The sequence below is a fragment of the Oryctolagus cuniculus genome, chromosome 4, assembly GCF_051225735.1.
Source record: "Oryctolagus cuniculus isolate XC-2025 breed Fujian yellow rabbit chromosome 4, ASM5122573v1, whole genome shotgun sequence".
NCBI classification, from domain to species: domain Eukaryota; kingdom Metazoa; phylum Chordata; class Mammalia; order Lagomorpha; family Leporidae; genus Oryctolagus; species Oryctolagus cuniculus.
This window is the reverse complement of record NC_142870.1, coordinates 25,189,958-25,217,646: the sequence shown is the minus strand read 5'-3', so window position 1 is coordinate 25,217,646 and position 27,689 is coordinate 25,189,958. Positions and strand designations below refer to the sequence as shown.

General features: G+C 35.5%; 1 protein-coding gene across 2 annotated transcripts in view; it reads left to right on the top strand.

The window, feature by feature from the left end:
* NCAM2 (neural cell adhesion molecule 2) overlaps positions 1 to 27,689 on the top strand; it is a 586,819-nt gene that overhangs the window by 327,338 nt on the left and 231,792 nt on the right. The window lies entirely within an intron of this gene.

Here is a 27,689-nt window from a genome sequence, read left to right as displayed (position 1 = left end):
CTTAATACATTTCTTAATGTAAAGTATTGTTTTTCAAAAAGTATCTCCCTGGAGATAAGGTTGTGGCATAGCAGGCTAAGTTGCCACCTGTGACTCCTTTATCCCATATGGGCACTGGTTCATCACCCTTCTGCCCTACTTCTGATCCAGATCCTTGATAAATAACCTGGGAAAGCAGTAGAAGATGTCCCAAGTACTTGGACCCTTGCCACCATGTGGGAGACCTGGATGAAGGTCTTGCTCCAGGCTTTGGCCTGGTCCATCCCTGGGGTTCCAGCCATTTAGGAAGTGAACCAACAGATGAAAGATCTGCCTCTCTCTCTCTCTTTGGAACTCTTTCAAACAAATAAATAAATCTTAAAAAAATCTATCCCTTGCCCATTGCTATGTGAAATATAGTACTTCCCATGGAAGAATCATGAATTCTCACTCAACTGGGCATGTGACCTGCTCTAGCCATTGGCATAAAAGCAAGCCTACTATGTATCATGGCTGAAATCAAGCTTCAAGAAACGTCAAATGCTTCCTCAAATTCTTTTGCTTGTCCCTTCTCCCATGAAACTAGCGTGATCCAAATGGGGATTTCTTCATCCTGGAAACCATAATGAAGACATCAGGAGTAGAATCAAAACTGATCTGCAGGTGAAGACATGTATTGCAAATATGAAATAAACCATAGTTTTAAAGCACTGAGATCTTAAAGGTATTTGCTATTAAGGAAAAGCAGACAAGTGAAATGCTGGTAGCTTTTCCATCCTTAAACAATCAATATGACCACGATATGTTTGAGGGATTCTCCTGAAATTACTTCCATGAATGTCCCTCAGAGATATTCTGCTCCCATTCTCCCAGATGGTGATTTATGCCAAGAATATTTTAACACCTACCAAAATATTGGAAATTTAATTCAAAGTTTCTAGTGGAGTTTAATAATTATACTATCTTCATACATTGATTCAACAAATATATTAAAGTACTGGTTGTATGTTTCACACACGGTATGCTCAGAATACTAACAGGCCTAACAGCATCATTTCTCTCAAGGCCCTTATAATTTTATCCTAATGACATAAAATAATCTGCTTTACTAAAATCCTTATTATATATGAGTTCATTGGATATTTAATCATTATAGCAAGTGCACATGTTATAGATATGTACAGACTGTTTTATACTAAAAAGGGCACATAGTATAGCTGAACAGATTTTCTTTATATTTAGGATGTATCTAAGTAACACACTAGTATTATTTAGTAAAATAGAGAGAGAGAATATATTGCTAACAGATGGAAAAATCTAAAATGAGAATGTATAGGATATGTGTTGCTGTGGATTCATTCTGAGAGGAGGAGCATGGTGGGGGTAAGAGGCGCGGAGTCACCACACAGAACCCGGGAGTCAGGTGAAAGTGGGCCAGAGGCGAGCATCCCACAGACTCATTTATTTCAGTTGCTACAGCAGCTTAAATAGCCAAGGCAGCTAATCCGGTCAAGGGGCGGTTTATGCCCTAAACAATCACATCCTGCTGTCAGGCAGGTTCCATTTGCCATGTGGTTTCCAAAGCCATCCAATCACAGCCGGTTGCCAGGCAGGCTTCGTTGCCAGGTGGGTTTAGAAGCCATTCCTGAGTAACTGACACTTGCTTGCCAGCGGCCATCTTGGCATGGTCTTCTCATTCCACCACAGATATGAAAAAAAATCTAATAAAATAACTTACTGGAATATACTATTAGGAGGTGAGTTACAGTGATCTGTGGAAGAAGCCAATCTTCTATAGAATAAAAAAGAGCTGCCACTGAGGAGCAAGTATCATAGAAGGCAAAGAATTTGATAGAAGGATGAAGGCAAAAAGATAAAGTGAGTCAATAGGTTCTATACTAATGGACATGGGAGTGAAGAAGAAGGCATATAACCATGTCATATTTGAGGCAATATCATCATGGTCTCCTCTACCACACAGAAGCTTGAGAAATCAAGGATGATTTCAAGACTTCCAATTTGGATTATAAGTATACAGAATTGCAGATTCAAGCAACAGCAACTGATGTGGTGTGTCTGAAATATGCCTGATGAATTTGGCAATTTTGAAGTCCAAAGGGACACTAAGGTGAAAAATATAGCTTGAGTAGCCTGGGTACAACTTAGATTACATCAACAGAAAACATAATATGCACTTATGTCCACTGAAGAATGGAGGTAGAAAAGGTAGGACACTATTATCTCAACTAGTTAGACTCAAGTATTAAAAAGGAAAGCACTAAAAATTCAAATTAAGTGTTAGAGAAAATTGTTGAAGTTTAAGGATATTTTCAAGGAAGATTTACCTTTAACATAAGAGGATATTTATTATATTGAGTGGAGGAAATTCATAAAAGTAGAAGAGGATGTACTTAAAAAGTCAGAAAGGTATTTTGTTAATACATTTGGATAAATCCTGCTCGTGACTTCAAAAGTCTTTTTCCACTCAGCTGGGGAAAAGCCTCATTAAGGAAACATTTTTACTTTTTAATTTTTCAAATATTCTCCCATATTTTTATATATGTTTATGTATTTTTCTTGGATAGTTAAATAAACTTTCTAACTTGTTAGAGACTTCATTTTCACTAACCTACTAATAAGTGTTATTATAGCTTCTTTGACACGGACATACTTTGTGGTTTTTTGAAAATGAGATTACAGAAATTTGTTGATTTGATGAACCATATTTTCCATAAATTCCTGAACAGTTCTAGCTGGGTAATGAGACCATGCACACACACACACACATACATGCTTACTTACAATTTAGATACACTATTTTGAAAGAGGATTAATATCTTCCTGATTGCTGCAATCCATTTACATCCCTCTTTCATATGACTCCTAGCCCTAGGTTGAGCAAATGGTCTCCATAACTTCTCAGAAAAATGTTCATATAGAAAGATGACAGACCTAGAAATAACTTCTAAATTTAAAATCTAGTCAATAGTATGTTATTTTAAAAAAATTGTTCTTGTAAGTCATAATGATTCATTATTTTCTGAATCTTTTGTAAATTTGTGAAGAATGCTCCACTAACTGCAGGTTCAAATTTAGAGTAATGGAAGTAGGAGCAATTGCAGTTGGATGAAAAACACCTACTGGTGTAATTTTCAGGCAATTTTGACTTTAGTCTTTCTTTGAACATTAAAATCAACAGTGGATGATAATGGTCAGAGGTTTTTGTGTAAGTGGGTGTCTGAATGTATAGTGCACTTTGTTATCTGCTGACCCTCAGGCAGTGATTCTTATATTCCTACCTATTTCTAGCCATTTCTTAAGGTCAAAAAAAGTGATAAAAAATACTTTTCCAATTGCAACAAATGAAAATCAGAACTTTTTCCTTAAGTTGTATGCAGTGTTCCATACTATAAAGCATATGTAAGGATAAAAGATAATGAGCTTAGCTACTTCTATATCAGTAATATAATTGAATCAACTATGCAGAATTTTAAGTCAATTTAATAAGTGAAAACTATGAAGAAATTTGTGATTTGTAACAGTGATATATATATATATATATATATATATATATATATATATAATTTACCCTAAGGTCAATAAATAAGCAGTTATCCAAATGAATATATTTTCTAGCATTATTCATTCTAAAGATTAGATTAAATTTTAAGGATTTGCTGGTGAATGCAAGGAAAGAGCGTAAGATTTTTCCTTAATTATAATTCTTATATGAACACAATTTTAGAAATTGCAAGCTTGTAAAAATTATAAACAGATGATTGATACACAGACAGACAGATACAGATGGTGGATCATCTACAGAGATCTAGGCATATTTTGTTTGTCTTTATCCTCCATATAAATGACTGATGTGAGAAGTTAACAGAGTTCATTTCATTTCCTTCAATCTCTATTTCTTTAGTATCTATTTCTTAAGCATACTTAGTGGTTTAATATATTTGGAAAGCTGTACAGAAGCATGCATTCATTTTATCTTGTTAATCATGTAAAGTTTACTGACATAAAATGTTTACTCACATAAACATTTATCTAGACAAATTTTATTTCTAGCGTTTTTATTTTAGAAAAGTAACAGACATTTTTTACCTATTTATAGGGTACTATGTGATTTTTCAGTAAATGTGTATATTGTTTATTAAACAATCAGGGTAAACATAGTTAACACTGTTATTTCATACAGTAACAGTTATTTAGAATGGAACTATCCCAAACACTGTCTTCCAGTTTTTATATATACAGTATATATTCAAAGCATTAGCCTATTAATCTTTCAACTACTATGATTCTTAGCCCTTTTGAACTTATTTACTTAGTTACTTTTATTGTATTTGAAAGGCAAAGAAACTGAAAGAGAGAGAGAATCAATCTTACATTTTCTGATACACTCCCTCAGTGCATGCAAAATCCAGGGGTAACCCAGGGTGAAGCTGAAAACCTGGGACACCATCTAGCTCTCCCATGTGAGTGGCAGGGAACCAAATACTTGAACAATCATCTGCTTCTTCCCAGGAGGCATTTTAGAAGGAAGCTGGGTTGGAAGTGGAGCAGCAGGGACATGAACCAATGCCCAAATGGGATGCTTGCACTGCAGGTGGAGGCTTAGGCCACTAAACCACAGTGTTGGCCCCTTTGCATTTTATTAAAATGACTTTTAGAAGGCCAGAGATATCTTGACAAGGTCCAATTTTTCTCTTTTGAAAAATATATTTTACTTACTGTGTCAAATCTATGATTTAATTTTTTAAGTTACTAAGACTTTCTCTGCTGATTTTTTCTTTGGAGTTTTATATTTTGGTCTTTTTTTACCTGCAATGTGTAGTTTTTTTTTTATTTTAATTATTTTTTAACAAATTCAATGTGATTTCTAGATACAATTCTATGAACATATTGATATTCTCTTCCTCCTCCCCCCTTCACTTCCTCTGCCTCTCTCCCTGTTGCCTTCCTTCCTTCCCCATTTCTTTTTTTAAAGTTTTTGAGATAACATACTTTAAATTTACATTACAGTAAAAATGCTTAATATTTTGACAAATAAGAAGCATAACAAGTAATAGCAAAGGCCGGCACCGTGGCTCACTAGGCTAATCCTCCGCCTTGTGACGCCGTCACACCGGGTTCCAGTCCTGGTCAGGGCGCCAGATTCTGTCCCAGTTGCCCCTCTTCCAGGCCAGCTCTCTGCTGTGGCCAGGGAGTGCAGTGGAGGATGGCCTAAGTGCTTGGGCCCTGCACCCCATGGGAGACCAGGAAAAGCACCTGGCTCCTGCCATTGGATCAGCGCGGTGCACCGGCTGCAGCGCGCCAGCCGTGGCGGCCATTGGAGGGTGAACCAACGGCAAAGGAAGACCTTTCTCTCTGTCTCTCTCTCTCACTGTCCACTCTGCCTGTCAAAAAACAAAACAACAACAACAAAAAAAAACAAGTAATAGCAAAAAGACCCCAGTTAAGTGGGAATATAGGCAATGACTGTAAACAACAATTAAATAGAAAAATGGACATTTCACCTATACACAAAAATTTTAAAGTAATCGCAGATCATTAAAACTATACTCATATAATATTCTTAACCATTGGATTGATGAAGATATAAAATAAAGTTTCATAACACTATATTTGCAACAATACTGATACACAGTTGTTTCTTTTTTTTTTTTTTTTTTTGACAGGCAGAGTTAGACAGTGAGAGAGACAGAGAGAAAGTTCTTCCTTCCGTTGTTTCATCCCCCAAATGGCCGCTATGGCCGGTGCGCTGCAGCTGGCGCACTGCGCCAATCCGAAGCCAGGAGCCAGGTGCTTCCTCCTGGTCTCCCATGTGAGTGCAGGGCTCAAACACTTAGGCCATCCTCCACTGCCTTCCCAGGCCACAGCAGAGAGCTGGACTGGAGGAGGAGCAACTGGGATAGAATCCGGTGCCCCGACAGAGACTAGAACCCGGAGTGTCAGCGTCGCAGGCAGAGGATTAATCTAGTGAGCCACAGTGCCAGCCACATAGTTGTTTCTTTTCTGTTTGTTTGTTTTCTTAAATGTTAGCATCCATATATAAGGGAGAACATGTAGTATTTGTGTTTCTGGGTCTGGTTTATTTCACTGAACATGATATTCTCTAGTTGCATCCATTTTGCTGCAAATGGTAGATTTACATTATTTTTATAGCTAAATTTTATTCCATTATTTGTATATACTGCATTCTCTTTATCCATTCATCTGATGCTGCACACCTTGTTTGATTACAAATTTTGGCTATTGTGAACAGTGCTATAAACAATGGTGGTGTAGATATATTTTGATACATTGTGTTCAAGCCTTTTGGGTATATACCCAATAGTGGGATTGTTGGATCATATGGCAAGTCTATTTCTAGTTTTTTACGAAATCTATACACTGTTTTCCACAGTGTTGCACTAATTTCCATTCCCACCAATACTGTATAAGTATTCCCCTTTGTCCACATCCTCACCTCTATTTGTTATTTTTTGTGCTTTGAATTTTAGCCATTCTATTTTGAATAATTACTTCATTGGCTGTGATGTGTGGGTAACAAAGCTTTCTTTTCTTTTTTGGCATGTGGATGTAAAATTCTTCATCATCACTGCGGGAGAAGACTATACTTTAGCAACTGAACACCTTTTTCATGATTCAAAATAAATTGGTAACATAGGTGTTTTAGAGGTTCCATTGTTTCATTTATCTAGTTGTCTGTGTTTACCAACATCAACCTGTTTTCTTTTCCACAGCTTTACAATAATTTTAAATATTGTGTTAGAAGTTCTCCAGCTCTCTTCTTGTTTTTCCAGATAGTTTTGAATAGAATTGACTATTCTTGGTTCTTTTAATTTCCATATTAATTTTAGAATCAACTTAATGGGGCCAATGTTGTGGTATAGTGGATTAAGCTGCTGCCTGTATTGCTGGCATCCCATATGGGACCTGTTCCTGCCCCAACTGCTCCACTTCTGATCAAGCTTCTTGCTAATGTGCCTGGGAAAGCAATGAAAGATAGCTCAAGTGCTTTGGTCCCTGCCACCCATGTAGGAGACCTGGATGAAGCTCTTGGCTCCTGGTATTGGCCTGGTCCATCCTGCTCAGGCCATTAGAGCCATCTGGGGAGTAATCCAGCAGATGAAAGATTCTCTCTCTCACTCTCTCTTTCTCTCTTTATCTCTCTCTCTCCCTGTATCTCTGGTGTCTATCAAGTTGTCCATTAGCCAGAAGATAGAATTAGAGTATACCGAGACAAATGCCTGACCCTAATATTCTCTTTTCTAATACTTGCATTAGTTCTCAATAATTTTCTATGTTATTGTTATTTTTAATTTTCTATAAGTTATTGTTTTAACTTTATTAAACAGCTTTTGATGTGTTGTGTGCATATTTCAGTTTGGTCAAAAATACTTTGTAATGCTTCTGTTGATCTCATATTTGTTCAATCAGATATTTAGAATCATATTATATAGCTTCCAAATTTATAAGAATTTTCAGATATCATTCTGTCATTAATTACTGATTTAATTATAATATGGTCAGAAAACATACTTTCATTTGCATGTATTCAAATATATTCCTGTGTACTTAAAAAGAGCGTGTATTCTGTTTATGTTGGTTGGAGTTTTGGTAAGCATCAGCTAGGTTAGGTCAATTGGTATTGCACACTTATATTTTAAAAATCTTGTCTATTTCATTAGTTATTTGGAAAGAATTAATGTTATACTATCATATTTTATCTGATTTTCTTTATTGTACTGTGAGGTTATTATTGACATATATTTAATCTGTTATTTTATACATAAAAATTTGCAGTTTTTAAGTTCTCTTGGTGCATTCACTTCTTTATCTTTTCCCCTGGTAATATTCTTTGTTTTCTTTAGTGATTACATGGTGTAACTTATTCCTCTGTTTTTAGGGTTGATCTAAATGTTTCTTTATGTTTAAAGTGGATTTTTTTTTGTAGTTAGATCTTCTTGTTTTAAATACATTTTGATCACTCTTCTTTGGAATTGGAGTGTCTTTACAATTAACATTAAGTACACTTATTATCATATTGATTCAGTTGAGTTTAAATCTATCACCTTGCTGTATTTTTTAAATTATTTCTTCAAAAATGTGCTAATATTTAATTATTCTGTGTTTCTATGGGGTGCACTGTTACATGTCAACACATGTATACAACAGAAATTGTACCAAGCAATTAACCTTGACATTTACTTGTCTTTTCTCTTTTTTGTACTTGGAGCATTTCAATCTTGCTATTCTAATTCTTTATATAATACACATTAACATTTCTAGGAACAATGGTCAGCCCATGGTGTTATGGAACACTAGAACTCATTTCCCACATGTTTCAAAACCCATGATTCAATCTTTGTTTTCCCTCTTCCACCTAATGTACTTCTGCACAGTTTAGGGGACAATGAAGTGGAGTGACAACATCAGAATGGAAGAAATTATTTGCAAACTGTGCACCTTATAAGCCAGTAATAACACTCAGGATCTATACAAAACTCACAATACTCAACAAAAGTAACAACAACTAAAACACTGCAGTTAGGAAATGGGGCAGGATTAAATAGAGATTTCTCAAAAGATGACACGCAAATGGGCTACAAACCCATGAGGAAATGTTCAGTATTAATAGCCACCAGGAATTGCTATGTGTTTTCTATTTACTTACCTGTTCTTTGTTCCCCTTGCTTATATTTATGAATTTTTTAGATGTTTTAGTATTTTTAACAAATCTGTTAATTTTTCATTTTTTCATAACATTTTTATAGTATTTTTGTAATTTATTTTGACTTTTTTTCCAAGTAATGTTATATTTCTTAGGTATAGTATAAAAATAACCTTTTCTACATCTTATGCTGATATTGAGGCATTTTAGATCTACATAAATTATAAATCTTATATTAATTTTCTATTTTTGCTGTAATGTATTACCACAAATTTGGTTGCTAAATGAAACACGGATCTCGTAATCTCTGTAGGTCAGAGATCTGGCCTCTGCTGGGATCTGCTCAGGGCAGTGTAAAATATGAATTAATGTTTCATCAGGATTGCCTTCCTTTCTGGAGATTTTGTGGCAGAATCCATTCTAATATCATTCCGATTTTTGGCAAAATTTAGCTCCTTTCTGCTGTAACTGAGGTTGTGTTTCTTTACCAGTTATCGTGTCCCTTATTCTTGAGGAAACTTTCCCTGGTCCTTGTATGTGAACCTCTACATCTCAATGTCAACAGTTGTTAGATTTTACTTGTCCCTGGAACACTTTTCACTCCTCCCTTCTGTGCTATCTTGCCTGCCTTCTACTCTTTCTGCATCTGGAGAACGCTCTCTGCTTTGAAAGGCTCATATGATGGTTTTACCTGAGTGACACCGTGATTCTTTCCCCATTGTAATTCCTATAACTTTAAACTCATCCACAATGTCCAGCTCTCCCTGTAATTTAATCAGTTCATAGCTGGTAAAATGTTAAGTTGTTGACATCTCGGGGGTGCGGACTGTATTCCATATAGTACAACTTTACAATATATATTTTGAAGCATCCAATTATCTTACATTAACAAATAAAATAATTTATTACATTAATAATATTAAAACTAATATAAAAGTAATATTCTATATTTATCTATGAGGTCACCATTTCCAAGAGTCTTCATTATTTTGTGTTTATTCAAATTTCAATAGATATCAATGCCCATATACTTAAATAACCTCCCTTATTATTTCTTACAGTGCATACTAACCTGCAGTTGATGGTTACCATCAAATTCTATGCAAAAAACTATTTTACTTTCATATATAAACCACACTTATTTATATTTTACTTTATTTTTGCTGGAAGTATAATTTCAAATTTAAGAGACATCAATTCTTTATTCTTTCAATACTTTACAAATTCTGAGGTATTATCTTTGACCTGAGCTAGTTCAGATGACAAGTCTGCTACCATCTTTATTTTGTTTCTTTGTATATGAACTACCCTATACATACAGGCCACTTGGATTGTTGAATGTTTTCTCTTTATCACTCCTCTTAAGTAGTTTGGATATATTACAATTGGCTGAAATTTTCTTCACTGTTGATGACAACATGGGATGATATTTTTATCATATCTGGAAAAGTTCCAGCTGTTAGAAGGGCCAAGACTTGAACAAGTGCTCATATGGGACGATGGTGCTGCAGACAGTGGCTTAACCCTCTGTGCCACACTGCTGCCCCACAATAGTTTTTGAATCAATGTACATTTGATTTTTAAATATCTGTCAAGTCTTTAATATTTTCTGTCTTTCTTCTTGATTCTTGGACATGTTGAATACATTTATAACTTTTAATATTATCATCAATTAATTCTATTTTTAAAAGATTGATTTATTTACTTTGAAAGAGTTGGGAGGGGAGCGGAGACAGAGAACTTCATTCCACTGGTTCACTATCCAAATGGTAGCAGTGGCCAGTGCTAGTTCAGGCTGAAGCGAGGAACTAGGAGCTTCATCTGAGTCTCTCATGTGGGTGCAGAGACCCAGAAACTTGAAGCATGTTCTTCTGCCTTTCCCAGGCCATTAGCAGAGAGCTGGATTGGAAGGGGACTATTAGGGGACACAAATTGGTGCCCATATAGGATGCTGGTGTTGAAGATGGTGGCTTTACACACTACGCCAGCCCCTATCATCAACTAATTATACCACTTCGGTCATTCTGGATCAATTCAGATTATTTATGATTTTTCATCCCCATATCACATGTTTCCTGCTATTTTTTCATAATAAATTCAGTTGAATGCCAGATGTTATGAATTTTTATCTTTTTTATATACTGGGTATTTTTGGTATCTCTGTTAATATTTTAGATCTCTGCCCAGGAATACAGATAAGTTAGGCAGAAACAGTTTTATCTTCTTAGTCCATGTCTTTAAGCTCTATTAGGTTTGATCAGAATAGCCTAGGGCTTAGCTTACCCCAATCTTGGGGTGAAAACTTTCTGAATACCCTGTCAGCTATGAATTATGAAGTTTTTTATTCTGGCCCATGGTTAAAGGAACTATCATTTGCTCTGTTTGAACTTTGGACTCCATTTTCTGTTTCATTGATTTTGCATTTATCCTTTGACCACTGCACACATCCAGTAGTTTTATAGTAGCATATTTTTCCAGAATTTTATGGTAGCATATTTTCCCAATTATTCTTGGTACAAAAATTTGAAAGTCATATTTGTCTTCCATTTAAACCTCAAATCTAAATTTGTCATAAATACTCCTGCTGAGATTTTAATTAGAATTGTGCAGAATTTTTATATTAGTTTAGAATTTTACTACATTTTTTCTCTTGAATCTACAATATAGGAACCCAATATTTCTCTCCATTTATTAAAATATTCTGTCACTTCTTTAATCAGCATCTTGTAATTTTCAGCATACATCTCATACATCAATTTGAAGTGATTAGCACCTAGTATAATAGTGTTAAACCTTTTATACATTTTTTTTTTAAATTTGATTTTCAACTGTTGATTGCTAGTATGCATATAAAATGTCATTTTCACATATTTTCCTTAAATCTTTTGACTTTGTTCCGCTGGATGATTTGCTTTAGAAATATATTTGTGAATTTCCTGTGCTTTCAAGGTAGACAGGTATATCCAGTTCCAGCACATTTGAAACAGTAATTTTCTCTGTTAAACGGGAGCTTCATTGCTTGTTCACAATGCAACAGATCAAATAGTTTCTGTATCATAATGTCAGTGTTACGTGTTTGACCCATGTCTTCCATCAGGTGGAGGAAATGGTCTTCTCATACTTTTCTGAGAGATTTTTTCTTGAATGGATTTTGAAATTCATCAAATGCATTTTTAGTATCAACCCAAATTAATGATTTTTTTGCTTTATAATTAAGCTTGACTATATTATTTGATTTTTCTAGTTTTGTGACAGATTTGTACACATAAGAAAAAGAAACACTCGTCTGGTGGCTGTATACTATTTTCACCATATATTGCTGCATTTGATTTTCTATTATTTTACTTAAAATATCTATATTTATTTTTATGAGGAATTGGTTTGCATGTTTCCTTTCTTATACCACCTTCTGCTGAATTAATTATCAATATAATTTTGGTCTCACAAAATGGTCAGGCATTGTGACTCAGTGGATTAAACCACCACTTGGGTACCTATACTCCATAGTAGAGTACCTGGTTCAAGTCCCAGCTACTCTGCTTCTGATCCAGCTTCCCACTATGTACCTTATAGGCAGTAGATGATAGCCCAAGAATTTGCTACCCATGTGGGACCACAGATGGAATTCCTGGCTCCAGTGTGGGCCTGACCTAGTCTTAGATGTTATGGGCATGTTGGGGGTGAACTGATATGCAGAACATCTCTCTTTCACTTTCTCTCTTTGTTATTTTTAAAATTCTGTCTCTGTCACTCTGCCTTTCAAATAAATGAATAGCCAAAATATAAATAAGAGAAATAAATTGAAAAAAGTCACTTCTCATATTTTCTTTCAGTGATTGCATAGAATTGATGATGTTTCTTCTTTAAAGGTTTGGTAAAATTTGCCAGATAAAATCTCTGGTTCTGGATATTTTCTCACAGTGTGCTTTTAACTTATTACAGTTCTTTAATAATAACAGGACTATTCAACTTATCTGTTTCACATTCACTACATTTTGGTAGTTTCTCATTTTCAAGGAAAATGTTTTTCAACAATGTTAAATTGTGTGCCTGTAGTTTTCTATACTTTCCTTTTAAAAGTATGTATTTATTTGAAAAGCAAAGGGGAAGAGAGTGAGAAAGAGGGAGAGCATTGTTATCTGCTGACTCAGTCTCCAAGAGTCCACAGGGACCAGACTGAGCAGGTAGAGCCTCCAGGAATGCCACCTAGATATCCCATGTGGATTGTCGGAAACTAATTACTTGCACTGTCATTGGCGCCCTCTAGGTCTGCACTGGCAGACAGCTAAAGTTAAGAGCAGAACTGGGCACTGAACATTGGTACTCTCCCAAGGGATGTGAGCGTTCTATAAAGCATCTGAACTACTTGACCAAACACTCATATCTGCTTTCATTTTCATTAAAAACTTAGTTTGCTGTCTGTGCAATCTGTAGTGAAATTTACACTTTCAATCATGAAATTGACATTATATGTAATCTTTCCCTTTTCTCTAATGAATATTATTAGTGATTTAAAAAACTTTATTGGTTTCTTTTATTTTTCTATTTTTTTTCATTTTGCTTGCTATTTCTTTGGTGTATACTCTCATTTGTGTTATTATCTTCCTTCTACTTAATTTGCACTTACTTTGTTTTTATTTTTGTAATTTCTTAAGATTTACACTCACAAAGATTGACTTCAAATATGTCTGTTTGTGTTTGTCTTGGTCACTTTTTCTTCATATATTTTGGAGCTGTTTTGTCAGAGAGGCATGTGTATGTAGGAATGTAATATATTCTGGGTAAATTGACTTTTTTCTGTTATATAATATTCTCCTTTTTTGCGTGTAATTTTATTTGTTTTGATATCTACCTTTCCTAATGTTAATGTACTCACTCAGCTTTCTTTTAATTAGCTATTGCATAGTGTGTGTTTTCATTCTTTTACTTTTACTCTATTTTTATCATTATGTTTTAAGGCTGCATTTAGTGGTTTATAGTTTACCTATTCTGACAATTTCCTTCTGTTCATAAGATTAGACCATTTAAGCTTAATTCCCATCTGTCATTTTTAAAATTTTTGCTGTAGTTACTTATTTCTGAAATTCATTTTTCCATTTCCTCTTCCTGGCCTTCATGTGAATATTATTTAAACTTTCATATTATTTTTATCAATTAGGTTTCTCACTGTATTTGTTTTCATCATTTGTGTGTTCATGCCTTACTATTATGATCCAATGTGCCTATTTATTTATTTAAGATTTATTTATTTATTTGAAAGTCAGAGTTACACAGAAAAGAGACAGAAAGACAGAGAGAGAGAGAGAGAGTCTTCCATCTGCTGGTTCACTTTCCAATTGGCCGCAATGACCGGAGCTGCGCCGATCCGAAGCCAGGAGCCAGGAGCTTCCTCCAGGTCTCCAACATGGGTGCAGGGGCCCAAGGGCTTGGGCCACCTTCCACTGCTTTCCCAGAACAACTGGGACTCGAACCAATGTCCATAATGGATGTCAGCACTGCAGGCGGTGGCTTTTACTGGGTATGCCACAATCCTGGCCCCAACCTATTTGTTTTAAAGTCAGTGCTTTGCCATTTCAATTGAAATGCAAAACCGAAGCCCTATATAGATCTTTCTATCTTCTTTTTCTGTCACCGTTGTTATCTATATTATACCACCAGGCACTCAAAATCCATCACACAGTATTATTTTATTTTATTTCAACCATTAAACCTTTTAAATAACCCAAAGGGAATAGTCCATCATATTTATTCAGATATTTCCCAGTTCTGTTGCTTTTCCTTCATTCCTGAAGTTTTATATTTCCTCTGATAGAATTTCTGTTCCCCTTGAAGCAGTACTGCAAGCTATATTTTTAGATAACGTCTTCTGGCAGAAATTCTACTAGTTATCTTTTATCTGAGAATAAGAATATATTTATTTTGTTTTCATTTCTGAAGGAGGTTTTTATCAAACACTTTTTTTGACAGTTCTATCCTTTTGGCACTCTAAATATATTGATTTTATTCCTTTTGATCTTCTTAGTTTCTGAACATAAATGTAGATTAATTTTAATAGTTCTCCTATAACTTGTGGGCCATATTGCATTTGTATGTCTCCAGTTTTTAAAAATTTGATTATGATGTGCATGGACATAAGTATGTTTATCTTGTTTGGGTTTACCCACCTAGTTGTCTTAAATCCGTATTTGATATTGTTAATTTTCAGATGTTCTTCTTTTTATCTTTCTGTTTTTCCTCTTGGATTTCATGACACTTTAGAATTGTCTGACAGGTTCTTGAAGCTCTGTTCATTTATTTTTCTTTAATAATATTTTTCTGTTTTGAAGATTGGGTATTTTCTATTCACTATTCTCTAGTAATATTTTTGTCTATCAAATCCTTTCAATATACCCATGAACTTTTGGTTGTTGTTACTATAAATTTAGTCCTAATTATTTCTTTTTGATTGTTTTTCATGCATGGTTCATCGTTACCTTGGAATATCTTTAAAATATGCTTAGATGCATTACAATGTTTTATATAATAAGGCATGTGTGAATATTCCGTTGGCACTTTCCATTGACATGAGATTTTTTAATTGTTAATATGCCAGAAATGTAGATTATATCCTGGATATTGAATGTTAAATTGTGAGACTTTGGGTATGACTTCAGTTATATGGAGAATGTTGATATTTCTGTTTTGATGGCAACCAATTTCTTTAAATGTTTGATACACATTCTGATCAGCCATTTTGTATTATGCATTCAAAATTAGTTGTTGTTTTCAAAATCTTTTCAGTGATGTTAAGATATGTCCTGCATATAGGCCAATTGCCATTGTGTGTGTGTGTGTATGTGTGTGTGTGATAGTCTTCCTCTTACTTCAGTTCACAAAGTCATGGTAATATTGAGAATTAAGCCAAATCACATGCATAGTTCAAAGCAGGGCCCACAATTTTATAAATAACTTGTTGTGGTTTATTTTTCAAGCTCTTCTTACTCTGTTATCTCTGGCATGTTTTCCTATTTTTGGGGCTACCGATTTTCAGTTTATGGCTACCATGCTGGATTCTTTTTTACCACATTCTGCGACAGCAATTCCCTGATTCATGCAGGGTCAACAGGTCAGAGAAATGAGAAGGAGATAAGCAACAGGTGTGACCTTGGGATCACAATTCATCTGATTAATGAATAATCATACTGTCTTTCAGAGAATTCGATGCTTGTAGTTCCCTTTTTGCTGCCATTATCACAAAAAGTTTTCTTTCCTGTTCTTTGGGTCTGAACTGAAAAGGCTTTTCATGCACCTTTCTCATGCAATATTGATTCCCACTTGTAGGTTTAGGATGGCTTTCAATTAACAGGGCATCCTGAAAAAACAAATTATAATCTCACAGTTTATTTAATGATAGTTCAAATTCTGATTTTTTTGGTAGCAATATTCCTGCTACTATTTGTTTTTCAGAGTTCTCTTACTGATTACCTATGTAGTTTTTTTTTAAGCCTTTATAGCCAGTTACATGGAATAATGGTGCAATGCGATTCCTCTAGTTTCCAGAACTGTGAATCTGGATATTATTTTTACATTAGTTCACATGTACGTGATCAGGTTTTATAATTTTGTTTTAACTTAAGTTATTAATAATGATATTTTCTGAATGGTTTAAAGTTGCTCAGTCTTGATTGACATTCGATTCATCAGTGCATGCAAAATGAACATTAAATACACACTTTAGGATAAACTCAGAGTACTTAATGACTTTTGACAGTTGAGTATTTAACATCATACTTATCTAAGTTAATGAGACAAAATTAAGATATTGCAATTATTCATAACTTCAAGCCATTTATCATGGATGGAATTGATACTGATCTTGCAAAATTTGTTATTTTAAAATAATACACTAGCAACTTCTTGAAATTATGAGTTGACTGATCATTTGAAAATTTCCTAGCATTATTAAGGTATTGTTGTACACTCAGCAAATTTTAATACTGAGGTAACTCTCCCCCCAACATCTTCATTAGTATCCAACTGTAATTTCATTTCTGTTTTATAAATACACCAAAGTAGCTCCAGTGCTTTGACCTCTAGTTTATTACTTCACAGCAGTTTGGAATGATTTGCTCAAAGCCTACTGATGCCAAACTTAAAATTTTACACATATGGTTGTTGTAAAAATTATCTTAACTAAGCATGTTTTTAATCATTTAGAATTAATGCGCTTTGCATAGTCTTCAAAACTGCACTGAACTTCTTTTAACCATAGCAAAATAAACTTTGAAGGTTTTGGAAAATGCCAGGCTCATTCCTGCCCTCAAAAATTCTGATCTTTGTGCTAAATGAGATTCTCTATTGTGTTGCCGACTGATGTAACCTGGACATATTAGTATTTTCTCAGACATATCCCAGGAGTTCCACACCATCTAACCCCCCTGGATGAAGGACAGTCATGCTGTATCTGTAAGTTCTCCTGTTGTGAACAAATTCCCATGTCAAGGAACCTGTCCAAGTCTCACCCAAATCAAGTGTAACAGATACTATTAAAATGTGACATCATGCCTTTTTTATTGATAAATTCCAAATCATTAAACTCACTCTGAAACTCAACATTATTTATAGAATTTCTCAAAGAGATCATCACTAATTCCCTTGAGTATTCTAAAATCTTACACTTTAATATTACTTTTAAACAGATAATGTGACTCCAGTTACAATTTTGGAGGAACATTATTGTGTATTTTTTATAAGTGTTAACTTGAGCTGCATGTAATCAGCTATCCCATTTTGTACCCCAAGTGGTATTGAAAATTATCAGCCCTAGAAATTTTATACTTAAAATACTATTGAGGCCCCCAAAAGTTATTCATTTAGGCCACAGCTTTTTTACTACCATAGCAGACATTGAAACTGAGAAATTTATTTATACTTTTGCCAAACTGATCATTAAGAATGTTATACTCCTATAGTTTTAATTATCTATGATTATTTGAAATTACTGTATAACAGCGAAAAGGTCATTTTCCATTCAATTATTGTATATAGCTGTTGTGTATATTCCCACTAAACTACAGTCTTTTTGCTTTTTAGATGTTAAACTCATTCTGTGAAAATAAGCAAATAAATAAATCATCTTTTTATGAAATAAGTAAATAAATATGTAAGAAAGTAAATAAATAAATCTTGGGATTTCATATAAAATGTCAACTTATTAGTTTGTTATAAATTATAACCTTGCTTATCTCAATAGCACATGTATGGCTGGCACTGCGGCTCAATAGGCTAATCCTCTGCCTGCGGCGCTGGCACACCGGGTTCTAGTCCCGGTCGGGGTGCCGGATTCTGTCCTGGTTGCCCCTCTTCCAGGCCAGCTCTCTGCTGTGGCCTGGGAGTGCAGTGGAGGATGGCCCAAGTACTTGGGCCCTGCACCCCATGGGAGACCAGGAGAAGCACCTGGCTCCTGCCTTCGGATCAGCGCGGTGCGCTGGCCACAGTGTGCTGGCCGCGGCGGCCATTGGAGGGTGAACCAATGGCAAAAAGGAAGACCTTTCTCTCTGTTTCTCTCTCTCACTGTCCACTCTGCCTGTCAAAAAAAAAAAAAAAATAGCACATTTATAAAAAACAATCGAAGTTTGAAACAAGACAATATTGGAAGACTAATATTTTTCTGCAATTTTTACAACATCTTTAATGTCTGCCTTAATAGAAGACAAGTAGATTTTTGAACCTTAGAAAGGATTCTTTCAAAATCAGAGTATAAATTAACTTTTTTCTCCTTTAGCACTATCCAATATAAGACTTTTGCTGGAAAAGACTTCATAAACTCCATCTGCACAGATTCGTGATTGGAAAAGTTTGTACCCTAGTCCCTCTGAAAGGGTATTGGAGACCTCAAATTTCCTGTAACTCTGTGAAAACCCCTGCTGTTGAATAATGTTAACCATAGTATATAATCTTGAAAGCAAAAGAATTGTTATTCTTTTTAATTTAAGATTTATTTATTTATTTGAAAGTCAGAGTTACACAGAGAGAGGAGAGGCAGAGAGAGAGAGAGAGGTCTTGCATCTGATGGTTCACTCCCCCATTGGCTGCAATGGCTGGAGCTGCGCTGATCCGAAGCCAGGAGCCAGGAGCCTCCTCCTGGTCTCCCACACAGGTGGAGGTTCCCCAGGACTTAGGCCATCTTCTGCTGCTTTCCCAGGCCATAGCAGAGAGCTGGATCGGAAGTGGAGAGGCCGGGTCTCGAACTGACATCCATATATGATGCCAGTGCTTCAGGCCAGGATGTTAACCAGGTGCGCCACAGCACCAGCCACAAGAATTGTTGTTCTTAATTGTGGAACTATTTTCATAGAGTCAAGCAATTTTCAGCCTTGCATTTATGTATTTATTCATTGCTATGCAAGTTAAATTTGGCTTCTTAGTTATATTCTTTTTTTTTTTTTTGCTTTTTTTTTTTTTTTTTTTTGACAGGCAGAGTGGACAGTGAGAGAGAGAGACAGAGAGAAAGGTCTTCATTTTGCCATTGGTTCACCCTCCAATGGCCGCCGCGGCCAGCACACTGTGGCCGGCGCACCGCGCTGATCCGAAGGCAGGAGCCAGGTGCTTCTCCTGGTCTCCCATGGGGTGCAGGGCCCAAGTACTTGGGCCATCCTCCACTGCACTCCCAGGCCACAGCAGAGAGCTGGCCTGGAAGAGGGGCAACCGGGACAGAATCCGGCGCCCTGACCGGGACTAGAACCCGGTGTGCCAGCGCCGCAAGGCGGAATATTAGCCTAGTGAGCCGCGGCGCCGGCCAGTTATATTTTTATTATTGAAACAAAATAAATTTCAATGTATGCTATAATGCTAAAGACAGCCAATTATAAAGCAGCTTTCATCTACTGTATAGAAATTCTTTTTCTTAGTTTTTAGTGGTTTATTACCTCCTTGATTCATTTATATTTTGCTGGTTTTAAATTTAATCCTATTGAGGATAATTTTAAATGCATGGTTTAATCTTCTCTGATTAGTATTATATATTCATTTGCCTTTTCACCTATACGTTCCTCTTTTGAATAATTAAATACAGGTTTTACTGCAGTAGATAGATGTTATAATAGATCTATCTCTGGCCAATTTGGTGAGGTGACTGATACATGCCAAATAGTGTTATATGAAGTTTGAACATGAGTAAGGATGTTTTCATATGGTCATTATTATATACCTTACATACATTATTGATTTGAGAAAAACACAAAATACATAAAGCCATGTTTTGTAAAATAGAAGGAAGTATAAAGTGAAGATTAATATTTGCTAAATAAATGTAAGTAATTAATATTGGTAACAAGGAAAGCAGGAAGGTGAAGAATTATCAGTGTTTGTCTTCTTTTTTTCAAATTAGTTTTGAACCTATGAATCTGATTGATTTTAAAAATAAAATTAAAAGAAGAGCATAACAAGTTCATTTGGTAATGATTTTAAAAATGATTTTGAAAGGATAATTTATTGTTAACATTTTCAGATTTGTTTTTTTTTTTTTTTTTTTTGGTTAGTGTCCACTGAAGGTAGGACATATTTGGTTAAACTGCCAGATTTTCTCATATTAGGGTTCATTAATAATGGGATATACATTTAGTTAACAGAAACATTACCTTGAGCATATTTTTGACACCAATATAATGAGCCAACTTTATCTGTACTATCTTATAGTCTTTTTGAAATGATTTTTTATTTATATAAGGTGAACATATTTTACATACATAATATATGTATATAATTAGGAGAATAGTGATACCTCCCAACCACCCTCTCTCTTGCCCACGTTCCCTTCTCCTTCCTTTCTTATTTTTTCTTTTAATTTTTACAATGACATACTTTTGGCTTGTTTTGTAATCATAAAATTAATCCTCCACTAAGAATTCAACAATAAAAGCAAAAATATTTTCCACAATAGAAGAGACAAGGGTTGTAAACAGTAATCAGTTCTCAGAATGTCAATTTTACTAATTTACATTAACTTCATGTACTTTATTAGTTACTACAGATCAGGGAAAACATGATATTTGTTTTTCGAGGACTGGATTATTTTGCTAAGGTTCATGATTTCAAGCTGCATCTATTTTATTGTGAAATACAGATTTTTATTTTTTACACCTGAACACTATTCCATAGTGTATATAAACCGCATTTTCCTTATCCAGTCATTGGTTGATGGGCATCAAGATTGATTCCATATCTTAGCTGCTTTGAAATGAGCTGCTATAATCATGGGGGCACAGATAACTCTTCCAGATGCTTATTTCATTTCCCTCGGGTAAATTTCCAGAATCGGATGGCTGAGTCCTATGGTAACTCTACATTCAGCTTTCTGAGGAATCTGCACACTATCTTCCATAATGGCTGTGTTAGTTTTCAATCCCACCAACAGTGAACTGGGGAACAATTTCCCACAATTCCTCTCCAGTATTTATTGTGTTTTGATTTCTTTATGAGAGTCATTATAATTATGGGAGTTGAAAACACAATGTGGTTTTTATTTGTGATTCCCTGATGGCTAGTTACACTGAACATTTTTTCATGCATCTGTTGGTCATTTGAATTTCATTTATTCCCTTTTCTTTTATTTTTATTTTTATTTTTATTTTTTATTTTTTGACAGACAGAGTGGACAGTGAGAGAGAGAGACAGAGAGAAAGGTCTTCCTTTTGCTGTTGGTTCACCCTCCAATGGCCGCCGCGGCCGGCGCGCTGCGGCCGGCGCACCGCGCTGATCCGATGGCAGGAGCCAGGAGCCAGGTGCTTTTCCTGGTCTCCCATGGGGTGCAGGGCCCAAGCACCTGGGCCATCCTCCACTGCACTCCCTGGCCACAGCAGAGAGCTGGCCTGGAAGAGGGGCAACCGGGACAGAATCCGGCGCCCCAACCGGGACTAGAACCCGGTGTGCCGGCGCCGCTAGGCGGAGGATTAGCCCAGTGAGCCGCGGCGCCGGCCTATTCCCTTTTCTTAACTGGATAGTTTAGTTGTTGTTGAGTTTCTTTAACACTTTCAAGATTCTAGATCTTTATCAGTTGCATAGTATGCAAATATGTTCCCCTATTGTGTCAGTTGCCTCTTCACTTTAAGTGTTTCTCTTTGTGGTGCAGATGATTCTTAGCTTGATACAATTCCATTGCATTGATTGTGTTTGCTTCTGGAGTCTTTTCCAAGAAGTCTTTGCCTATGCCAATGTCTTGCAGAACTTCTCCAGTGTTCTTCTCCTCTAATAATTTGATGGTATTAGATTGGTCATAGATTTAGATCCTTGATCTACTTTGAGATGACTTTATATAAGATATAAGGTAGGGGTCTTGTTTCATATTTCTACACATGGAGATCCAATTTTCCCAATCTTTTGGCTGAAGAGACTGTCTTTTCTCCAGGGATTTATTTTAGCTCCCTTGTCAAACATAAATAGGTTGTAGATGAGTGGATTGATTTCTGAGGATTTGATAATGTTCCATTGGTGGACATGTCTATTTTTGTCAAAGTATCAGGAAGTCTTGATTGTAACTGTCATTTAATATGTCTTGAAATATGGTATTGTGATGCTCTGTTTTTGTGGATTTGTGTTTTGCTTGGTTTTGTTTTGTTTGGCTTTGTTTTGTTTGGATGAGATTGCTTGAGTAATTCTGGGTCTCTTGTGTTTCCATATGAATTTTAGCATCTTTTTTGTAGAGCTGAGAATGTCATTGATAATTTAAATGGGATCACATCCAATCTGTTTATTGCTTTCAGTAGTTTGGACATTTTGATGATGTTACTTTTTCCAATCCATTAACATGGAGTATTTTTCCATATTTTCTGTCTTATTCTGTTTCTTTTTTTAATGTGTTATAATTTGGATCGTAGCAATCTTTCACCTCCTTCATTAAATTTGTTCCAAGATATTTAAATTTTTGTAGCTATTATGAATGGTCTAAATGTTCAAGTTCTTTCTTAGCCATGGCCTTTTCTGTGTATAAAAAGGCTATTTAAAAAAAAAATAGATTTATTTATTTATTTGAAACAGAGTTACAGAGATAGCTCTTCCATCCATGGTTCACTCTGCAAATGGCCACAATCGTCAGAGCTGAGCCGATCTGAGCCGGGAGTCAGCAGCTTCTTCTGAGACTCCCAAGTAGGTGCAGAAGTAAGGACTTGGGCCATTTTCCATTGCTTTCCGAGGCCATAAGCAGAGAGTTGGATTGGAAGAGGAGCAGCCTGGACACATACTGGCACACATATATAAGATGCGGGTGCCATAGTCAGAGGCTTAACCTACAATGCCACAGTGCCAATCCCATCACTATTGATTTTTGCTTGTTGATTTTATATCTTGAAACTTTACCAAACTCTCTTGAGAGTCCCACTAGTCTCGTAGTGAAGTCTTTTCGGTTCCCCTACATTTAAAATCATGTCATCTGCAAACAAGAGTAATTTGATTCCTCCTTTCCAATTTGTATACCTTTGATTATTTTTCTTGCCTAGTGGCTCTGGCTAAAACTTTCAAGACTATATTAAATATAAGTGGCGAAAAAGGGCATCCTTGTCTGGTTCAAGATCTTAGTGGAAATGCTTCCAACTTTTACCCATTCAATAGGATGCTGGCTGTGGATTTGTCATATATTACCTTGATTGTGTTGCACAATGCTCCTTCTATTCCCAATTAAGAGTTTATCATGAAAGGATGTTGTATTTTGCATTATCTGCATCTATTAAAATAATTACATTGTTTTTATTCTTCAGTTTGCCAATGGGATGTATCACATTTACTGATTTGCAAATATTGACCCATCCCTGCATACCAAGGATAAATCCCACTTGATGCGGGTGAATTATCTTTCTTATGTGTTGTTGGGTTTGATTAACTAGTATTTTCATGAGGACTTATGCATCTGTGTTCATTAGGGATGTTGTTCTATAGTTCTTTCTCCATTGTTTCTTTTTATGATTTCGGAATGAAGATGGTGCAGGTTTCATAGAAGGAGTCTGGGAGGATTCCCTCCCTTTCAATTATTTTGAATAGCTTGAGAAGTGGTGGAATTAGTTCTTTAAAATTCTGGTACAATTCAGTAATGAAGCCATGCAGACCTGGGCTTTTCTTTGTTGGGAATTTCCTTATTACTGATTCAATCTCCATCTTGGTTATTGGTCTGTTTAGGTTGTCATTGTATTCAAGTCTCAATGTTGGTAGATTGTATGTGTCCAGGAATCTGTTCATTTTTCTAGGTTTTCCAATTTGTTGGCATATAGTTTGTTCTGGTAATTCCTGATGATTTTTTTATTTCTATGGTATCCAGTGTTCCATCTCATTTTTCAGCTTTGATTGTTTTATTGGGTCTTCTCCCTCTTTTTTAGTTAGTTGAGCCAATGGTTTATCAAATTATTATTTTCAAAGAATCAATTTTTCATTTCACTGATTTTTTTTATATTTTTGAGTTCAATTTTGTTTATTTCTTTCTTGAATTTAATTATTTCTTTCTCCAACTAATTTTCATTTGGTTTGTTGTTGTTTTGCTAGTTCCTTAAGATGCATTGATAGCTCATTTATATCATGTCTTTCCAGTTTCATTATGTAAGCATTAACTGTTATAAATTTCTCTTTTAACACTGCTTTTGCTGTATCTCACAAGTTTTGATGTGTTGTATTGTCATCTTCATTCATTTCCAGGAATTTATTAACTTCGCTTTTGATTTCTTTTGTGACCCACTGTACATTCAGGGGCATGTTGTTCAGTGTCCATGTGTTTGTTTGTTTTATAGAGATTCTTAATTTGCTAATTTCCAGCTTCATTTCATTGTGGTTCGAAAGGATGCATAGCACGATTTTAATGTTTTTGAATGTGCTGAGTCTTGCTTTATAGGCTAGCATATGGTCTTTCTATGCAATTCCATACACTGTTGAAATAAATATGCATTCTGCAACTGTGGGATGAAATGTTGTATAGATATCAGTTAGTTCCATTTGTACCACCATGTCGATTAGCTCTGTTGCTTCTTTGTTGATTTTCTGTCTAGTTGATCTGCCCTTTGATGAAAGTGGGGTGTTGAAAATCCTATTACTATTGTACTGGAATCTATATCTCCCTTTAAACACACTAACATTTCTTTGAAATAACCAGGCATCCTATAACGTGCGTATACATTTGTTAGTGTCACATATTCCTGTTTAATCCCTTAATCATTAAATAATGCTCTTGTTTATCTCTTTTAAGAGTTTTCATGTTAGTCTATTTTGCCTGATATTTAGATAGCTGCATATGCTACAGCTGCTTGATTTTGCTTTTCATTAGCATGGAACATCTTTTTTCCATCCTTTCACTTTCAGTATATATGTATCTGTTGCTAAGTTATGTTTCTTGAAGGCAGCAAATAGATATGCTGTGTTTTCAAATCCATTGAGCCAATTTGTACTTTTAACTGGAGAATTTAGACCACTTATAGTCAATGTTATTATTGATAAGTAATGAGTTGGCCCTGTGATTTTTGTGTAAATATTTCTATTGTTTGCTTTGGATTTTCTTTGTACTTTGGGAGATTTTGTGCCTTCACATTATTTCATAACTGTGACTATTTTTCTGTGTTTTTGTGTGTAGCACATCTTTAAGCACCATTTGTAAGATTGGGCAAGTGGTGATGAATTCTTTCAATTTCTGTTTGCTATGGAAGGTCTTAAATTCACCTTAATCCTTAAAATGAGAATTTTGCAAGGTACAGTATTCTGGGTTTGAGAGATCATTCTTTTAAGACTAGGACTGTGTTTATCCACTCTCTCCTAGCCTGTAGGGTTTCTGATGAGAAACCAGCTGTCAGTCTAATTGGATATCTTCTAAAGGTACCTGGGGTTTCTCTCATGCACATTTTACAATCTATTCTTTCTATGGCAAAAAAACCTCCTAATAAAAGTATAAAGGAAATATAAAGCAAACAATAGGAATATTTATGGAAAAATGGCAGGGCCAAGTCTTTACTTATCAATCATAACCCTGAATGTAAATTGCCTGAATTATCCAATTAAAAATGTAAACTTATAAACTGATGTTATCAGATAAAACCATTTTCATCATATATATATTTGCTTTTTCAATTTAATGCTCAACAGATAATTGTAGTTTTATCATGTTTTACCACAACCACAAATTAGGAATGAAGTAGAAAGTTCTCACACATTAGTTAGTGTGAGAGATGATCATGGTGTATTTTCATAAAATACTAAGTTTAGCCTTAGTACAAACCATAATACTAAGTCTCAGTAACACGTACTACAGAGGGTTACAAATCCAAAGTAGGTGAAAAGTGTGCACCACGTCTTATCCTTGTAACTTTCAGCAGTTCTGTAATATGTACACAGTGCTTTGGCATCTCAGTTACTTTTGCCTTGCTAAGACAATGCAACTCCCGATCTTCCGTCCTAGACCTGCGCAGCATCACCCACCCCTTTTAAGTGTTCCACATCCTGCCTTAGGAACCATGTGGGTTTTAGATTTACCTCCCATGTTTCTCAGCTAGTGAGAAACTGGACGAGGGGACCTTTACATAGTAGGCATAAAAGAAGCTAATTGTTTGAGTGTGGTGTCTGCTTCCACCAGCTGGACATGGCTCTTGAGAATGAGTATCAACAACCACCTTGCTTCCTATTTCATGTTTCTGAGTCCGTCTTTTGGTGGATAGGTGGTCTCAGGTAGGCTTATTTCTCACATTAGTAATTCTTAAGTATATAAACAAGTATTGATTAGACTTTGAAGCAAGGCAGACATAGTAAATAAGCTGACACAACTCAACTACATTTATTTAAAAAGAGCTGGATGGGGACACCGTTGGATCTAGTTGTTAAAGTGTAAGTTGACACCCACATCCCATATTAGAGTGACTGGTTTTAGGTACTACTTCCAATCCTGATGCCAGCTTCCTGCTAATGCATAACCTGAAAGGCAGCAGTATGCAGATCAATAGACTGGATCCCTGCTATGTATATGGTAGCCTTGCACTGGGTTTCTGTCTCTCAGCTTCAGTCATTGAAGATATCTGGGGTGTGAACCAAAGTATTGGAGCTTTTGCTCTCTCAGTCACTATTTGAGTTCTTTTACTTTGACTCTCAATTAAATTTAAAAAATGTATTAATAATTTAAAAACGGAACCAAATATATGCACTGCTTATTTTATTTTTTGAAACTTTTATTTAATTAATATAAATTCCCAAAGTACAGAATATTGATTACAATGGCTTCCCCCCCATATCGTCCCTCCCACCCGCAACCCTCCCCTTTCCCACTCCCTCACCCCTTCCATTCACATCAAGATTCATTTTCAATTCTCTTTATATACAGAAGATCAGTTTAGCATACATTAAACAAAGATTTCAACAATTTGCTCCCACACAGAAACATGAAGTGAAAAATACTGTTTGAGTACTAGTTATAGCATTAAATCTCAATGTACAGCACACTAAGGACAAAGATCCTACATGAGGAGTAAGTGAACAATGACTCCTGTTGTTGACTTAACAAATTGACACTCTTGTTTATGGCATCAGTAATCAACCTAGGCTCTTGTCATGAGCTGCCAAGGCTATGGAAGCTCCCTGAGTTCACTGACTCTGATAATTTTTAGACAAGGCCATGGTCAAAGTGGAAGTTCTCTCCTCCCTTCAGAGGAAGGTACCTCCTTCTTTGATGACCCATTCTTTCCACTGGGATCTCACTCACAGAGATCTTTCATTTAGGTTTTTTTTTTTTTTTTTTTTTTTTTTTTTTTTTTTTTCCCAGAGTGTCTTGGCTTTCCATGCCTGAAATACTCTCATGGGCTTTTCAGCCAGATCAGCATGCCTTAAGGGCTGATTCTGAGGCCAGAGTGCTGTTTAGGACATCTGCCATTCTATGGGTCTGCTGTGTATCTCACTTCCCATGTTGGACCATTCTCTCCCTTTTTGATTCTATCATCTAGTATTTGCAGACACTATTCTTGTTTATGTGATCCCTTTGGTTCTTAGTCCTATCATTATGATCAATTGTGAACAGAAATTGATCACTGGGACTAGTGAGATG